Below are 14729 nucleotides of genomic sequence, written 5' to 3'. Positions count from 1 at the left end.
TTGCCACGCTGTGAGGGTGTGCCGCAAGCCTTGTGAGCATCTCCATCTGTGAGAGGAAGTTGCTCTTTCCTTTCTGGACGGGTGAACATCAGCTTGGTGATCTGGGCTCGTCCACAGCTTGTCTGTTTAAGCCCTTCTACGTGTTTCCTTAGCCGGTTCTTTTGATGTATGATACTCTTGGAAAAGAACATTTCTTTCCTACATGCTTCTCTCTCTGAGCCTCAACTTGACCATCATCTCAAAAGCAACTGCGAAAGGCACTAGTGTTATTGTCTCTGGAACGTGGTCCAACTCCTTTGGCCGATAGGTCACAGCCTCTGAAGCCTGACCTCTGACTCTTACAAGCAGGTGCCCTTTGCTTTTTGACGTGAATACCTCAGTGGCCAGGACAACCGTGATGCCAGGTGGTCAACTCCACACCTTCTTACACTCCCCCTTCCAACTGCAGAGTTCGCTGTCTGTCCATCACTCTACCTGTGTCCATCTGTCAGGCGCAGTGAATGCACTTGTGTTGTCTAAGAAGCAGCCTCCAGCAGCACGGGGCTTTCCTGACTCATGTCATGGTCCTTGTCATGCATTCTGCACTTCCTCATTTGCTGTGTGGTGTGTCGTCATGACCGCTGTCAGCTGGAATTCCTCAACTCCCGCAGCAGCCCGCACAACTTCAGTCTGTGAACAGAGCTGGTTTTCCGTTGCAAACCTAGCAGTCAGCTGTTGAAGCTGGGGCGTGGTGTAGCTCTGATGTGCACAAAGGGCACACTTGCATTATATGGATGCAGAATAAGTTGATGACATAAGGTTGTACCTTTTGTTACTGCTTCATTTTGGTTTTGTTTATGCTTCTTTTTGTTCGTTTGTTTTGGAACAGGATTCTTCTATGCAGCCCTGGCTGTACTGGAACTCACTCTGCAGACCAGACTGGCCTGGAACTCAGAGATCTACCTGCTTCTGTCTTCCAAATGCCAGAATTAAAGGTGTGTGCCACCACTGCCCGGCATAAGCTGGATTTTAGTAATTCTATTCTAAATCCCATTTTCTGCCCTCCAAACAATACCTTGGGCAGGTCTCATATTCTCTTACTAGATGAGTCTAGAGCAGTTAGAAGCTTTACCCTCATACTGGAGGAAAATTCTTCCTCAGTGCCGGTGGGGCTTGCTTCTCTTCTGTCCTCTTCCTCAGTCACAGGAAGAGACAAGAAAAAAGGTCAAGCCCAAGCCTTCTCTCTGGTCGTCTGTGGGTGAGACTGCAGATCTGTCGGCTTCCGTGGTGAAAGTGATGCAGTCGTCCACTAGGGGGCGCTTGCTGCCTGGCTCTGCGATCCTCAGCACGAAGGTGCCAGCCTGAGAATTCTCCAGGTAACCCTCCTTGCCCAGACCTCACTGGCTGCATTTTCTGAGGCTCCACCGCATGCAGGAAAGTTGTACCACACAGACCATAACGTGCCAGCACAGATTCCCTGAGGTACCCGTCTCTGTGCTTGTCCTGTCTGAAACTCAGGTTACAATCCCATCTCTGCTGTGCTAGGCTGAACCTAAAGAGCGGAAGCCTAACCTGGCTATCCATTGGTGATGCTCAGAGGGAATTTTGGGGACGTGACTGGGGTCAAATGATATGGAAGTCGGGCTCATGTGGTTGAATCCTAGTAGGTCTGTAAGAGGAGAGAGACCAGACAACTGTATGTATTCTGCACTCCCGTCACGTGCCAGGGGACCCTCAGAACTGCCTGGGACTCTGCCAACAAGACGCCCATTACCAGATGGGGCTCCCTGAGGCTGAATCAACTGCGAATCAAACTGATCTCTTGTCTTTACAACTTGCCTCGTCTGTGGTATTGAGCTGTTCACAACAGAAACTAGACTAACACTAATTTTTCTGTAGCGTTAAGTTCTTTCCAGGATGTACGTGAGGTCCATGCTCCAATGCCAGGGGAGAAGGTGGGTCACAAGGGGCTGGGGCAAGCCAGAAGTGACCGTGACATCCTTTACTCAGTCCTGGAGAAAGTAGCTGGAGACAGTTAGACACAGGCAGGCACTCAGGCACACTGGGGCCCAGGACCAAACACAGGCCAGCATGGGCACGCATGCAAACTGGCACGCCGGCTGCATGGAGGAAACACACAGGCCTACAGACAGACATACAAGCAGGTTGCTGGTGGCAAAGTCTCGGGTCTCTGGCCCCAAGGCCATATTTATACAGAACCCACATAAAAGTGACATTCGGCTATGAATGGTTACATATGGGAGTTACATCACGGTTTACATTGGGTGTTCCTCAGACATCCAGTGTTACCATGGCGTACTGACTTGTCATTCCCCGATACTGTGTCGGTCACTTTAGCTGACTCCTATAGGATATCCTACTTGGCGCCATGCTGTCTCAACACAAGCCGCCCTTAGGCCCCTGTGTCTGCCTAGGTGTTCTTATTGACAACTGTAAGGTGACAGCTGTGTCATTGTTAATAAGGAAGGCCCGAGAGCTCCTTGGACACACCATTCTGCTGTGTTAAAAGGCAAAGATGCTTTAGTTCGTTCCAGAAGGCTATTCTAACGGCTTTCACGTTTCAACCCTAAAGTTTGTAGTATCTGAATTTCGTTCTGTAAGATCCAGCTTAGAAATGAATAATTTCAGAAGTCCATTGCCTTTCCATGTTACTTTGGTTTAAATTTTACTTTCAGTGGTGTGTACCTGTGCATGTGCTTGTGTGTATGTGGCTGTTTCTATTCTGTGGCCAGTGTAATCATTTCCATGTTCCCCACTTTGGAACCAGTGTGTGTTTCTATGATGGTCTGCATATACTTGGCTCAGGGAGTGGCACTATTAGTAGGTGTGGCCTTGTTGGAGGAGGTGTGTCACTTGGTGTGGACTTTAAGACCCTCACCCTAGCTGTCTGGAAGCCAGTCTTCTCCTAGCAGCCTTCAGATGAAGATGCAGAACTCTCAGCTCCTCCTGCACCAGGCCTGCCTGGACACAACCATGTCTGCCTGGGTGATGATGGACTGAACCTCTGAACCTGTAAGGCAGCCCCAATTAAATGTTGTCCTTATAAGAGTTGCCTTAGTCATGGTGTCTGTTCACAGCAGTGAAACCCTAAGACAGAAGTTGGTACCTCCTCCTCCTCTTTCCATGCATTTGGAAGGAAGGTTGTTTTTGTTCTTAAATCCATTTTATTTATATACCTATAGGGTAAATTGGAAAACATCTGGCTTTCTTTTCATACCTAGTGTCCTCACACAATTTTCCCTGCCTTTTATTCTGAAACAATGAAATAATAAACTGGGTGCTTCACTGACTCTCTTCTGTGTCTAGTGCTTCCCTTCTGTGGTCTCACTGTTGTCATCCGTACCATAAGGCTGATCCCTCTGTGAGCAGGACCTGTGCGGCTCTCTTCTTCCTCCTTGTGTGCCTTTGTGAAGCAGACAGCACGCTATGCAAATATTCACCTTCACAAGCAGGGATTGTGACCGTCTTGGTTCTGATTGAAAGTTATTTTATCCTTTCATAATTTCGTGCATGCATGTAATATACTTTGATCACCACCAACCTGTGACCTTATTTCTTTTTTTTTTTTTTTTTGGTTCTTTTTTTTTTGGAGCTGAGGACCGAACCCAGGGCCTTGCGCTTCCTAGGCAAGCGCTCTACCACTGAGCTAAATCCCCAACCCCGACCTTATTTCTTTTTAATGATTAATGGCCCCCTTCATCCAAACTAGTTCTCTTCTACATGCTTGTTTGTGTGTGTATGTGCGTGTCTGTTTGTGTGCCTTCATATGTATGTGTATATGTGTGTGGGTGAGAGAGATGGAGAGACAGATAGAGGTATAAATGACAGATGATAGATGATAGATAGAGACCTATCAAGTTTAATTAGAACTAATTGAACTTCTAGCAAGCTTGTGCTCTCCCTGTCTCCTCTCTCTCTCTCTGTCTCTCTCTCTGTCTCTCTCTCCTGTCTCTGTCTCTCTCTGTCTCTCTCTGTCTCTCTCTGTCTCTGTCTCTCTCTCTCTCTCTCTCTCTCTCTCTCTCTCTCCCCTTCTCTCTGCCACATTGGTGAACACAGTGTGTATAAAACTGTTATCTGTCTTCATCTGAAAATCCAGGCACAGAGAAGTGACATGACTTGTCCAAGGTTATGAAGCACCAGTGATGTGTGCTAAAGGACCAGGTCAGCAACCAAGGTCCAATCCCTTCTTATTGGGGATACCATTTCTTTCATTAGTTTCTGAGAAGCCAAGGTGAGTAGGTGCACCGTAAAGTGGTTTGATTAAATGCTAATAATGTTCACATCATTAACTTCAAATTACATTTACTTTTAATACTGTGAGAGGACTATACAGAATTAAGAATTTCAGAGTCAGCATGTCACGGTAGGAAGTCCAAGACCTACAGATTACACTTTGTGCCAAGTTCTGTCATATTCCTGACAGGTAGATAAGTCACTTGTTTTGGGACATACATTTTTGAGTTTCCATTCTAGTTGCAAAGACTGTTACAAGTTGGTCCCTTCTTGGGCTGGCAAGATGGCTCAGTGGGTAAAAGCACTTTCTGCCAACACTCACAACCTGAGGTTTCATCCCTGGGATCTAGATGGTGGGAGAAGAGAAGCAATTCTTCCTCAAATTGTCTTTTGACTTCCACATGTACACATAAACACATACACACACACACACACACACTCACAGAGACACAGACACACTGGCACACATAAACACACACACACACACAACAGACACACACACTCACAGAGACACAGACACACTGGCACACATAAACACATACACACACACACTCACAGAGACACAGACACACTGGCACACATAAACACATACACACACACAGAGACACACACACTCACAGAGACACAGACACACTGGCACACATAAACACATACACACACACACTCACAGAGACACAGACACACTGGCACACATAAACACACACACACATTCACAAAAACGCAACAGACAGACAGACAGACAGACAGACACACACAGGCATACTCCCCTCACTCCCACCCCCACCCCCATATACACACACTTCCTTACTCATGCTGGGCCCGTTCTCCGAAGCCTCTCAGACACAATCTTTTATGTTCCTTACATATCTGAAGGCAAGTAAAATCCCACAAAATATTAGCCGTGGTGTGGTAGGTACCCACCTTCTGGAATGTAACCGTTACATTCCGTTACCTTAGATACTGGACTTAGATAACTAAGTCGGGATGTCTCATAAGCGTCTCAGTGGGGTGCCCTGTGTTTGGGACACTAAAGGGCTCAGCTGCTAATGGAGGAGACCCGCAACTGGGAGGCTTGAGAGTGGTCACCCTAGGAGCAGAAGGTGAGTGTTGTTCCGACAGCAGATCTGTCTTGGGCACCTGTGCATGCTGGGTAGCATAAAGTAGGAGGGCAGCTTGGCATGTGCTATCAGCTTCAGAAGGTGTGCTCATCCCTGGAAATTAGAGAGGAAAGGTAGAGCAAGTCATGGAAGGACTCTGCCGTACAGATGAAACTGACCTATCGGTTCGTGGAAATACCCCGCTTCTTAGGAATTGAACTGTAACCCTGTCACTGACAAACACGGTCTGTAACTAGAACCCAAAAAGAGCTATTGTCATGTCTAAAGATGCTTTTTTTTTGGCTATGAAAATGATGACATTTAAATTTATACATAAACTAAAATATGAAGCCTGTCCTGTCAGAAGTTGACAGGTCTAATCACTTACCCTGTAACGCAAACAGTAACCTAATAGCAAGATGTTAATCGTGCCTCGGTGCAGGTGCTGCTAATTAAGCCGTCGGCTCGGGCTGCGGTGGGCTCTCTGCTCTCACATATGCAAAGTGCCTGTGCAGAATGCAAATGTGGAACGACGTTGCCATGTTTTGGGTGCCGGCCATGGCGCTCACAGACTGACCTTGGAACGGAGAAGCTCGAGTCCTGGTCTGGTTGATGTTTAAGGCTCGGTCTGACCCTGGCTCTCCTTTCTACAGTTAGCGTTCCCTCAAACCAGAAGCTAAGCTTTGTGGGACCCTGGCCAAGAGACTGGGTGAGAAGAGGGAAAATACCTCTCGTTTGCTAGTAGCTGCATTGCTCTGGGAAGGAGAACGTTAGTTATTGGGGAATTACCAGCCGTTAGGTTTTCAATCAGCAAACTTGTGCTTTTAAAGTACAGTATTTTTAAATTCTTTGGGGATCTCATACATGAATATGGTGTATTTTGGTCATACCCACTCCCACTTGTCTGCTAAATGCCCCTAGATCCATCCCTAAGCATAACTCAAACTGAACGTCTACTCGTTATGGAATTGAAATGAGGTAAACAGTTGCTGAGTGGAAAGCGTCCATTGGTGAGTCATGGGAATTCTTTCTCAAACGCTTTGTAAACTTGGGGATTTACCTGTAGCGAGGAATACTTTCTCTTTGCGGGGTTGATGTGTAGGAGGGACTCACAACACCCCAGCTGTTCCCCCACATTCTCCACCTCTTCTACTGGGCTGGGAAAAAAAAATATTAGTTCTGCTAGAGTCTCCATCTGGTCTGAGAAAGTAACCCAGCAACAAGGAGGAAGCTGTCTCTCTAGAGCGTGCATGAGGAGGCCCAGTCGTCCGGGTTGTAGATGGCAGAAGCAGGAGGCACAGCTCCCGCATCAATCGCCTGAGCTCTCCTAGAGTTTAGGGACCTCAACTGAGGTCAAACCGGGACTGACTTCGGCGCAGAAAAGAATTTCAGGAGTGATCGTTATGAAGGAGAGTTAAATTTTAATAGATATTTTAATATTGATTTAAGTATGAAAGTTGAGCAGAAGAGAGGTGCCAAGGAGACAGACGCAGAGCCTAGGCTGGACTTCTCAAGGCAGAGGTGAAGTAAGCCCCTTGGTAATTACTGACACCACATGTAGGATTTTGCTGGGGCCTGAGTTTACTGTTTTCATGATTGCTGAGAAACCTAAGACCACAGGGAGGCCCTAGAGGGGCACAGGACAGCGTTCTCCTGTGGAATGAAGGCAGGACGTCTTTTACTGTATACGGAAATGGAAGGTCATAGATATTTGCGTATACATGTGTACCCACATACACACATACAGACACATGCATCTGCACACACATACACACATGCAAACACACACACACTCACTCAAAATGCACCCCTGGGTCTCTTGCCAGAACATAATAAACAGTAGGTGTGTCATTAAATCATTTGATTGCTATATATATATATATATATATATATACCATATTATTTAGTATGCTTATATATTTTTCAACAACGTGATGGCTGTGTTACCTAGGTTTTGGGCTGAGGGTGTATGTAACTCAGAGAGAGAATACATCCCTAGTGTCTTCGAGGTCTCGGATTGGACACACACTCACGTCCTATTCACTTTTAAGCCTAATGCAGTGTTGCTCTCAACCGAGGAATCAGTTGTTCACAGTGGCTTCTGAGGAGCGCATGGCTCTGAACAGAAAGGTTTATCTGGTCCGTGTTAATCAATAAAAAGTCGTTGAAAGTCACCTTCGGTACTTCTCTTAAAAGTAACTAATCTTTTCACACCGTGGGGCCTTGAATCAATGGTTGCAGATCGATATTTTCTATATTTGGTTATTGTTTCTTTCACCTTATACACTCTGGGCTGAAAAAATCAACACGCTGTGGACGGAGGCAATCAATGGGGACCATTTAGAGAACACTGGCTAGGACACTTGTCCTTTTGGAAATCACATACAGAGGAAATTATGACCACACTTTCTCAGAGGAATCCCAGGGTAATTATGAGATGGATTTGTGATCCAGGAGACTTCTCCTCAATTACAGGAGGGCTGTCGATGTGTTTACTTGGAAGGAAGCAGGCTCTCTCAGAGACCCATGGTGGTCTCTGTTAGAATAATTGCTTCTGATGAGTCTAGACCGAGGATCTATGCCCTATCTCTCATCTCTGGCCTGTTTAGCCTTCATCGTCGGCAATAGTTACAGTTACAACTTCGGGGGAAAAAATCACTTTCATCAGTCTCAAGGAATGGGGTTGAGCTCTCTGTCTGTGGAGCCCGCTGGATCTTTACCCAAAGCCAGCGTGTTCCCTTCCTGGGAACTGAGGTCCCCTGCAAGGGGGAACCCAGGAGTTCTGCACAAGACACTGGGGTTCCCTCAGTCCATGCTGGTCTCCTGGTCGCCAGATGAAGATTTGGAGAGGGCCGGTGTGCTCGGGGTGGGGAGTGGCATCTACCCATGTGGCCGAGACGGCAGAAAGGTGGGGCTCACATTTATATTTTGTGACCGTTGTAGAGAATAATGGAAGATGCAGCTCTCACACCGCCATTTGCAGATTAGACTCGTCCAGCTGTCTAGTCTTTTGTTTTTTTCATCTTTATTAACTTGAGTATTTCTTATTTACATTTCGATTGTTATTCCCCTTCACAGTTTCCGGGCCAACATCCCCCTAGCCCCTCCCCCTCCCCTTCTACTTCCCCTCCCCATCCTCCCCCTATTACCACCCTCTCCCCAACAACCACGTTCACTGGGGGTTCAGTCTTAGCAGGACCCAGGGCTTCCCCTTCCACTGGTGCTCTTACTAGGCTATTCATTGCTACCTATGAGGTCAGAGTCCAGGGTCAGTCCATGTATAGTCTTTAGGTAGTGGCTTAGTCCCTGGAAGCTCTGGTTGGTTGGCATTGTTGTTCATATGGGGTCTCGAGCCCCTTCAAGCTCTTCCAGTCCTTTCTCTGATTCCTTCATCGGGGGTCCCGTTCTCAGTTCAGTGGTTTGCTGCTGGCATTCGCCTCTGTATTTGCTGTATTCTGGCCGTGTCTCTCAGGAGAGATCTATATCCAGTTCCTGTCGGCCTGCACTTCTTGCAGTTGTCTAATCTTAAGAAGTCGAAAGTTAAATGTATCCTTAGATGTCTGTATAGTTCTCAGCTAGCATCTGGGCTAGCTGAGGACTATGCCACATTCTAGTCAAGGATTGGGGAAATCATTCATTCATTCATTCATTCATTCATTCATCCATCCACTCGCTAATGCAAATACACGATTGTCCAGTGGCAGCTAAGGGCTGAGAATATAGTGACAAAAATGTGTCCCTTGAAGATTTTATAATTCGGTTAGGGGCCGGAATTAACTTAGCTCTGTCCAAGACAGTTTGGGTGACTGTAACAGAACGCCACAGGCTGTGTGCCTCACAGACGGAAATTACTTTCCTTTCAGGTGTGGAGGCGGGGAAGTCCAGGATTGAGATGTAGCCCAGCTCCTTTCTGCCGACGCATTAGTCAGTGCTGTTTCTTCTTTCAGGAGCTCTAATGCCACCGTGGGACACTGCCCTCAGGATCTCATCCAAGCTAATCATTTCCCATACATGGTGGGAAGAGGTAAAGCCAGTGTCTTAGTCAGGGTTCCTATTCCTGCACAAATACCATGACCAAGAAGCAAGTTGGGGAGGAAAGGGTTTATTCAGCTTACTCTTCCACATTGCTGTTCATCACCAAAGGAAGTCAGGACTGGAACTCAAGCAGGTCAGGAAGCAGGACCTGATGCAGAGGCCATGGAGGGATGCTGCTTACTGGCTTGCTTCCCCTGGCTTGCTCAGTTTGCTCTCTTATAGAACTCAGGACCACCAGCCCAGGGATGGTACCACCCACGATGGGCTGGGTCCTCCTGTCTTTGATCACTAACTGAGAAAATGCCTTAAACAGCTGGGTCTCATGGAGGCATTTCCACAACTGAGGCTCCTTTTCTGTGATAACTTCGGCTTGTGTCAAGTTGACACACGAAACCAGCCAGCACAGTCAGCCCGGGAGACAAGACTGCTGTGTTGTTTTGTATGGGGATTTTCTTTTTCTGACAATCTCATAAACGCTTTGATTTTACACACAAATGTTCTCTCTCCTCTCTCTCTCTCTCTCTCTCTCTCTCTCTCTCTCTCTCTGTCACCTCCTTTCTCTCTCTTTGGTAAAGCTTTTGTTGTTGCTTTTATTTATGTATGTGTGTTGTGGTGTTAAGTGCGTATGTGTGAGTGTACTCTAGGAGGCCAGAGAAGGGCACTGTTCTCTGGAGACGGAGTTAGAGGCAGGTTGTAAGCTGCCCCGGTAGGAATCAAGCTCAGGTTTCTGGACGCCATTTCTCCATCCCCTTATTCCTGATTAACAGAGAACAAAACCGAGTCTTCCCTTCTTTCTCACTCCCCCTACCCCATTCTTTCTTTTTCACTTCAGTGAGAGACTAGGTGTTCTGTGTAAGTGGCTGCTTGGGTCTGTGGTCTTGGGACTGTAACTTTCAATCCTGGGCACGTGGGGTGCCAAGGTTTGATGTGTCTATGAGCTTGAGGCTTTGGGACACTGTAGCGTGGGCCAGCCCTCCTCGGAGCTCCAGTTCTTGGGCTGCGGATGCTGCACATTGCTAGAGCATTTGCTGTGTCCTCTCAGGGTCCGGGGTTTGATCCCTAACACCTCCCGGCAAAGTTCTTGTTTAAACTCCAGAGCTCCAGGGTAAGGTTTCATACCCTATGGCATTTAAGAAGTAACCAGTTCTCCTTAACGTTCTGACTTTTTGTGGCTTGTCTAGAGAACAGAACGATATAGCCAATTGGGTATATGTGTTTGAACTTTGGAAGCTGTAGCTAAACTATAGACGGCGGCGGGGTGAGTATTTAAAGGGGACCCCCGCCCATCACTTTCTGGTATGCCAAGTCATTGTGTGCTCAACCTGTAGCCTTACCTGGCTTGCTCCTCCTTATGCTAATCACCACGCTGTGTCCAAAATCTCCTTGCTCGAGGGCTTATAGTATTCAAAATATTAATTCTATAAGCATGTTTTATAACCTGTAAGGGGAAGGGTTAAGGCTCCCTGGCATCCATTCACACAGCTTTGTGATGAATTCAAGGGTAGGAGGAGACTTACTGCAGTTTTGAACATTGCTGGAATCCACCTGTGGTGGAAGGAGACTTACTGTAGTTTTGGACATTGCCTGGAATCCACCTGCGGTGACAGAGCAGGGAGGACATCTGAGAGCTGGCTGGGAAGTGGGGAACCATCTCATTGAAGCCATCTATTGTGTTAAAAAGGAAAGGGGCCCCAGAGGCCAGAGAGGGGATGTTGGAGTGCAACCCGGGAGGATGGTACAGGGCTGGACTTTCTGGGCATAGGTGGGGGCGTGTCTAGTGCAGGGGATGAGGGCAGGAGTACCACACTGTTTTTAGAAACATCTTTTTTTTTTTTTTTGGAGGGGGATGCTTAAAAACATTTATTGTTCATTATGGGGAAAAGAAGGGCCCTATTAGACTTGGTTTATGGCTGGACATTGTTTCAAGGTTGATTTCAGTGAAACGGCTGGCTGGCTACTCATTTATAACCCCGATAGTTCCTACTTCAACTTAGAAAGGAAGTCCTAGGTCCTTGTTCTTCACCTGCCACTTCAACATGGTGTCTCTGCACACCAGTGGAGATCGTCACACACCAGAAGAAGCATCCCATGCCTGATATTGTGGTGCATATGTATTTTGACTTTAACTGAATCAAATAATGGGACCTATATACTAAATAAGATATTTAAAAAAAACAAATTTTTAGAATTCCTAAAAAAATCCAGTGCAAATGGATAATTTACTTGAAATATAAAAATATCAAGTTTAGAAAACACCCAATAACAAATCTCTGAAAACGGGTAAAATATAGAATTCTATGAATTACCAGCAATGATACATTTACTGAATTGTACAATGAACAAACTTACAACAAATAGAAGTAAGTTAATCAGATGTAAAAAAAAAATACCATATAATCTGTACTCTTTTAAGGACTATCAAGTTCATGGGGCTGGGGAGATGGCTCAGCGGTAAAGAGCACTGGCTGCTCTTCCAGAGGATCCGGGTGCTTATAATTATCTGTAACTCCAGTTCCAGGAGATACAGCATCCTCTTCTGGCCTCCGTGGGCGATGCATGCACATGATGCACACACATACATGCAGGCAGAACACTCCACATTGAAGAGCAAAAGAAACCAAGCACCATCTTTAAAAACCAAAACATGAAATCAGCCTAGGTTTTCATTGATTCATAGTTAAGGAAAATGCTATCTGTCCATCTGCCTGCCTGCCTGCCTGCCTGCCTGCCTGCCTGCCTGCCTGCCTGCCTATCTATCTATCTATCTATCTATCTATCTATCTATCTATCTATCTATCTATCTATCTATCTATCCATTCATCTACTTACCTTCCTATCTGTATCCAGAAGGATATTTTTTAGCCACAAAAAGTAACAATGTAGTGTTGCAGGTGCAGTACTGGTGGAACTAGAGCCTTAAGTGTAACAAAGTGTTCACCAGTGTTACATGCCCTCGCTCATGCGAAAACAGTGGATTTTGTATGCTTAAAAAGGGTAAAATCATAGACATTAGACACGGTCGGGTGGTAGGGTGGTAAAGGGAGGCTGGCTAGCAGCCTGTTAGAGTTAACCTACGACAGAGTTGGAGGAAGGTCTACATTGGAGTGTTCTTCACAAGTTATAACTGTCACACACACATACACACACATAATACATATACATATTCATATGCACATACACATACACATATACATATTAAATTAGAGCCAGAACAGAAAAGCTCATATTTTTTATACTGTAGGGAGCCGTATTGGATTTGGGCCTGGCCGCTTTGTGACTGCATAGCTCAAGGTGGCTACGTGACTCTGGGCTGCATGGCCACAGAGGTTCAACCTTGAAATGACTGCCATACAGACATGAGATTGTTGAATTAAAGCCACTCCCAGGAAGACCCTGGGAGCAATGACAGGATGCCTGAGCAAAACACCGGATGTCCCTGAGCAGATTCCTGAGAAGGGTTTGACCTTTTCAAAGAACATGTCCCCGGAAGACTGTTGCCTCTTTGTTTAAGGAGGATATCTTGCAGTGTAGTGATTCACCTTATATCCTTGGGCACTTCCCAAACTCCCGCACCCTAAGCTTCAGTTCCCGCTTCTATTCTTGCCTCAGAGCTTTAAATGCTGTACATTTTTCTCAATAAACGAGACCTTGACAACAGAACTTTTGCTTGGTCTCCTTCTTCTCTCGCCCCCCACTTAGGCCCAAGGGTAGGCCCCTTCGGGACCTTGAATAACTGGGTCCCCGCTGGCGGGGACACTATACAATAACCAACAATGCTGTGGGAGATAAAACATTAGGGGCCTTGATTGATTGCTGTGCATTCTGCATTATATCACACTGCATCCCATCGATGTGTACAAATAAAAGAAATACCAATTTCAAATGACAGGACCAATGGGACTATTGGCAGTGGTCATATTTTCTTTTAAAGGGTGTTTATTACCTTATGTCTTTCCTGCATGTGTGTATGTGCACTGTGCACACACCCGATGACTGCAGAGGTCAGGAGAGGTCATCAGAGTCCCTGGGACTGGAGTTATGGATGGTGGTGAGCCACCACGTGGGTGCTAGGAGTTGATCAAGGTCTTTAGCGAGAACGAGTGCTCTCACCCTTGAGGCATCTCTCCAGCCTCATACCCGTTTGCATGTGTTTCGTTTTTCCAGTTGCTGGCATTGTGTTCTCTAACTCTGGCCAGGAGATGTTAAAGTGCGAGCTGTGTGACATTTTCTTTTGGTCTCTTCAAGTTATTTCATGGCTGTGGAGGTCCTTGCAGGCATCCGCGGACTCATTCACAGAGTCGATCCCTTTATTCTGATAAACTGTACTATTGTTTTGAAGAACGCATGTCTGACTCGTAGCTGTCTTTCTCAGTTTGGAATGTACCGGAGACGGAAGCTCGCTTCCAGTCTTTGTAGCCATATACGTGGCTGCTTATTGCATACGGTGTGGATGGGACCCATATAGAACAAATGCGGTCTGTACTAAGAAGGTAGCTCCCTGCTGGCTAGAACACTAGAAGCTGGTATGCAGACTGCTGGGGTGAGAAGGAGATCATAGTCCTACACAACTGTGAGCCCCGTGAGCTATAATAGTGATAAAATATTCCCAGAGGAGCAATAGTGGCATGAGTGGTATCTGGGCAATCAACTGCTTTCTCATGGGATGTAAGTCACCACAGAGAAGGAAGCACAGGGCTGCCATTGCGAATCTGATCAATACCCATTACGATCACCAAGATATGAATACACTCTCTTCCTCCCCACAGTGTTGGTGTTGATTAAGATTCCTTGGAACTCTGTCACAGGCTGCACTGACAGAGGAGTTGTGCTTAATATAAAGCCTCCATGCCTGATTGAGAAGTTATAGCCAGTTGATGGCTTCTGGGGAGTTAAGAGCTAAGGTAGAAGGAAGATAGGTCATTTGGGGGGTATATCCTTGAAGTCATTTGGGGGTGTGTTGTTGAAGGCCATCGTCCCGATTCCATCCCACCTCCACAGCACCACGAAGTGAACAGGCATCCTATCCCACGTGCTCCTTCCAGAGCCCGTCATGGCCTCACCGGGGTTGGGCCCAATGGCTTTAGACGGAAACCTCTGAAACCATAAGCCATAAACCTCTCCTCCCTTGAAGTTGACGATCTCAGGTGTTTGTGATGGGGATGCAAACTGAGAGGCAACATAAGTGAACTGTCAGCCGCTACTGGAAGCTCGTCCTGGCCAGTGCATTCTGTTACATGCTGCTAAGACGCTGGTCTGAGAGGTAAGTCCTCATAAACACAGCCTGTATGAAAGTTGGACCAAACTTCCTTCGTTGTGACGCTTGACTGAAAACGATGCCCTGAGGTTGTGTTTATTGGAATGTTT

At 46.5% G+C, this 14729-nt stretch overlaps 2 long non-coding RNA genes across 2 annotated transcripts; one reads left to right on the top strand and one right to left on the bottom strand.

Annotated features, from left to right (window-relative positions):
- Positions 1-4285: 4285 nt before the first annotated feature.
- LOC134479777 (uncharacterized) lies at positions 4286-5156 on the bottom strand. The gene is made up of 2 exons (XR_015625901.1): positions 5042-5156; positions 4286-4579 (listed from the first exon to the last, which is right to left on the bottom strand). It is a non-coding gene; the product is annotated as an uncharacterized LOC134479777 (long non-coding RNA).
- A 31-nt stretch (positions 5157-5187) lies between these two features.
- LOC102552792 (uncharacterized) lies at positions 5188-13027 on the top strand. The gene is made up of 4 exons (XR_015625900.1): positions 5188-5333; positions 6252-6340; positions 9194-9354; positions 12607-13027. It is a non-coding gene; the product is annotated as an uncharacterized LOC102552792 (long non-coding RNA).
- Positions 13028-14729: the final 1702 nt, after the last annotated feature.

Source organism: Rattus norvegicus, chromosome 7 (assembly GCF_021556685.1).
Source record: "Rattus norvegicus strain SHRSP/BbbUtx chromosome 7, alternate assembly SHRSP_T2T, whole genome shotgun sequence".
Taxonomy (NCBI): Eukaryota; Metazoa; Chordata; class Mammalia; order Rodentia; family Muridae; genus Rattus; species Rattus norvegicus.
This window is presented reverse-complemented; position numbering and strand designations above follow the sequence as displayed.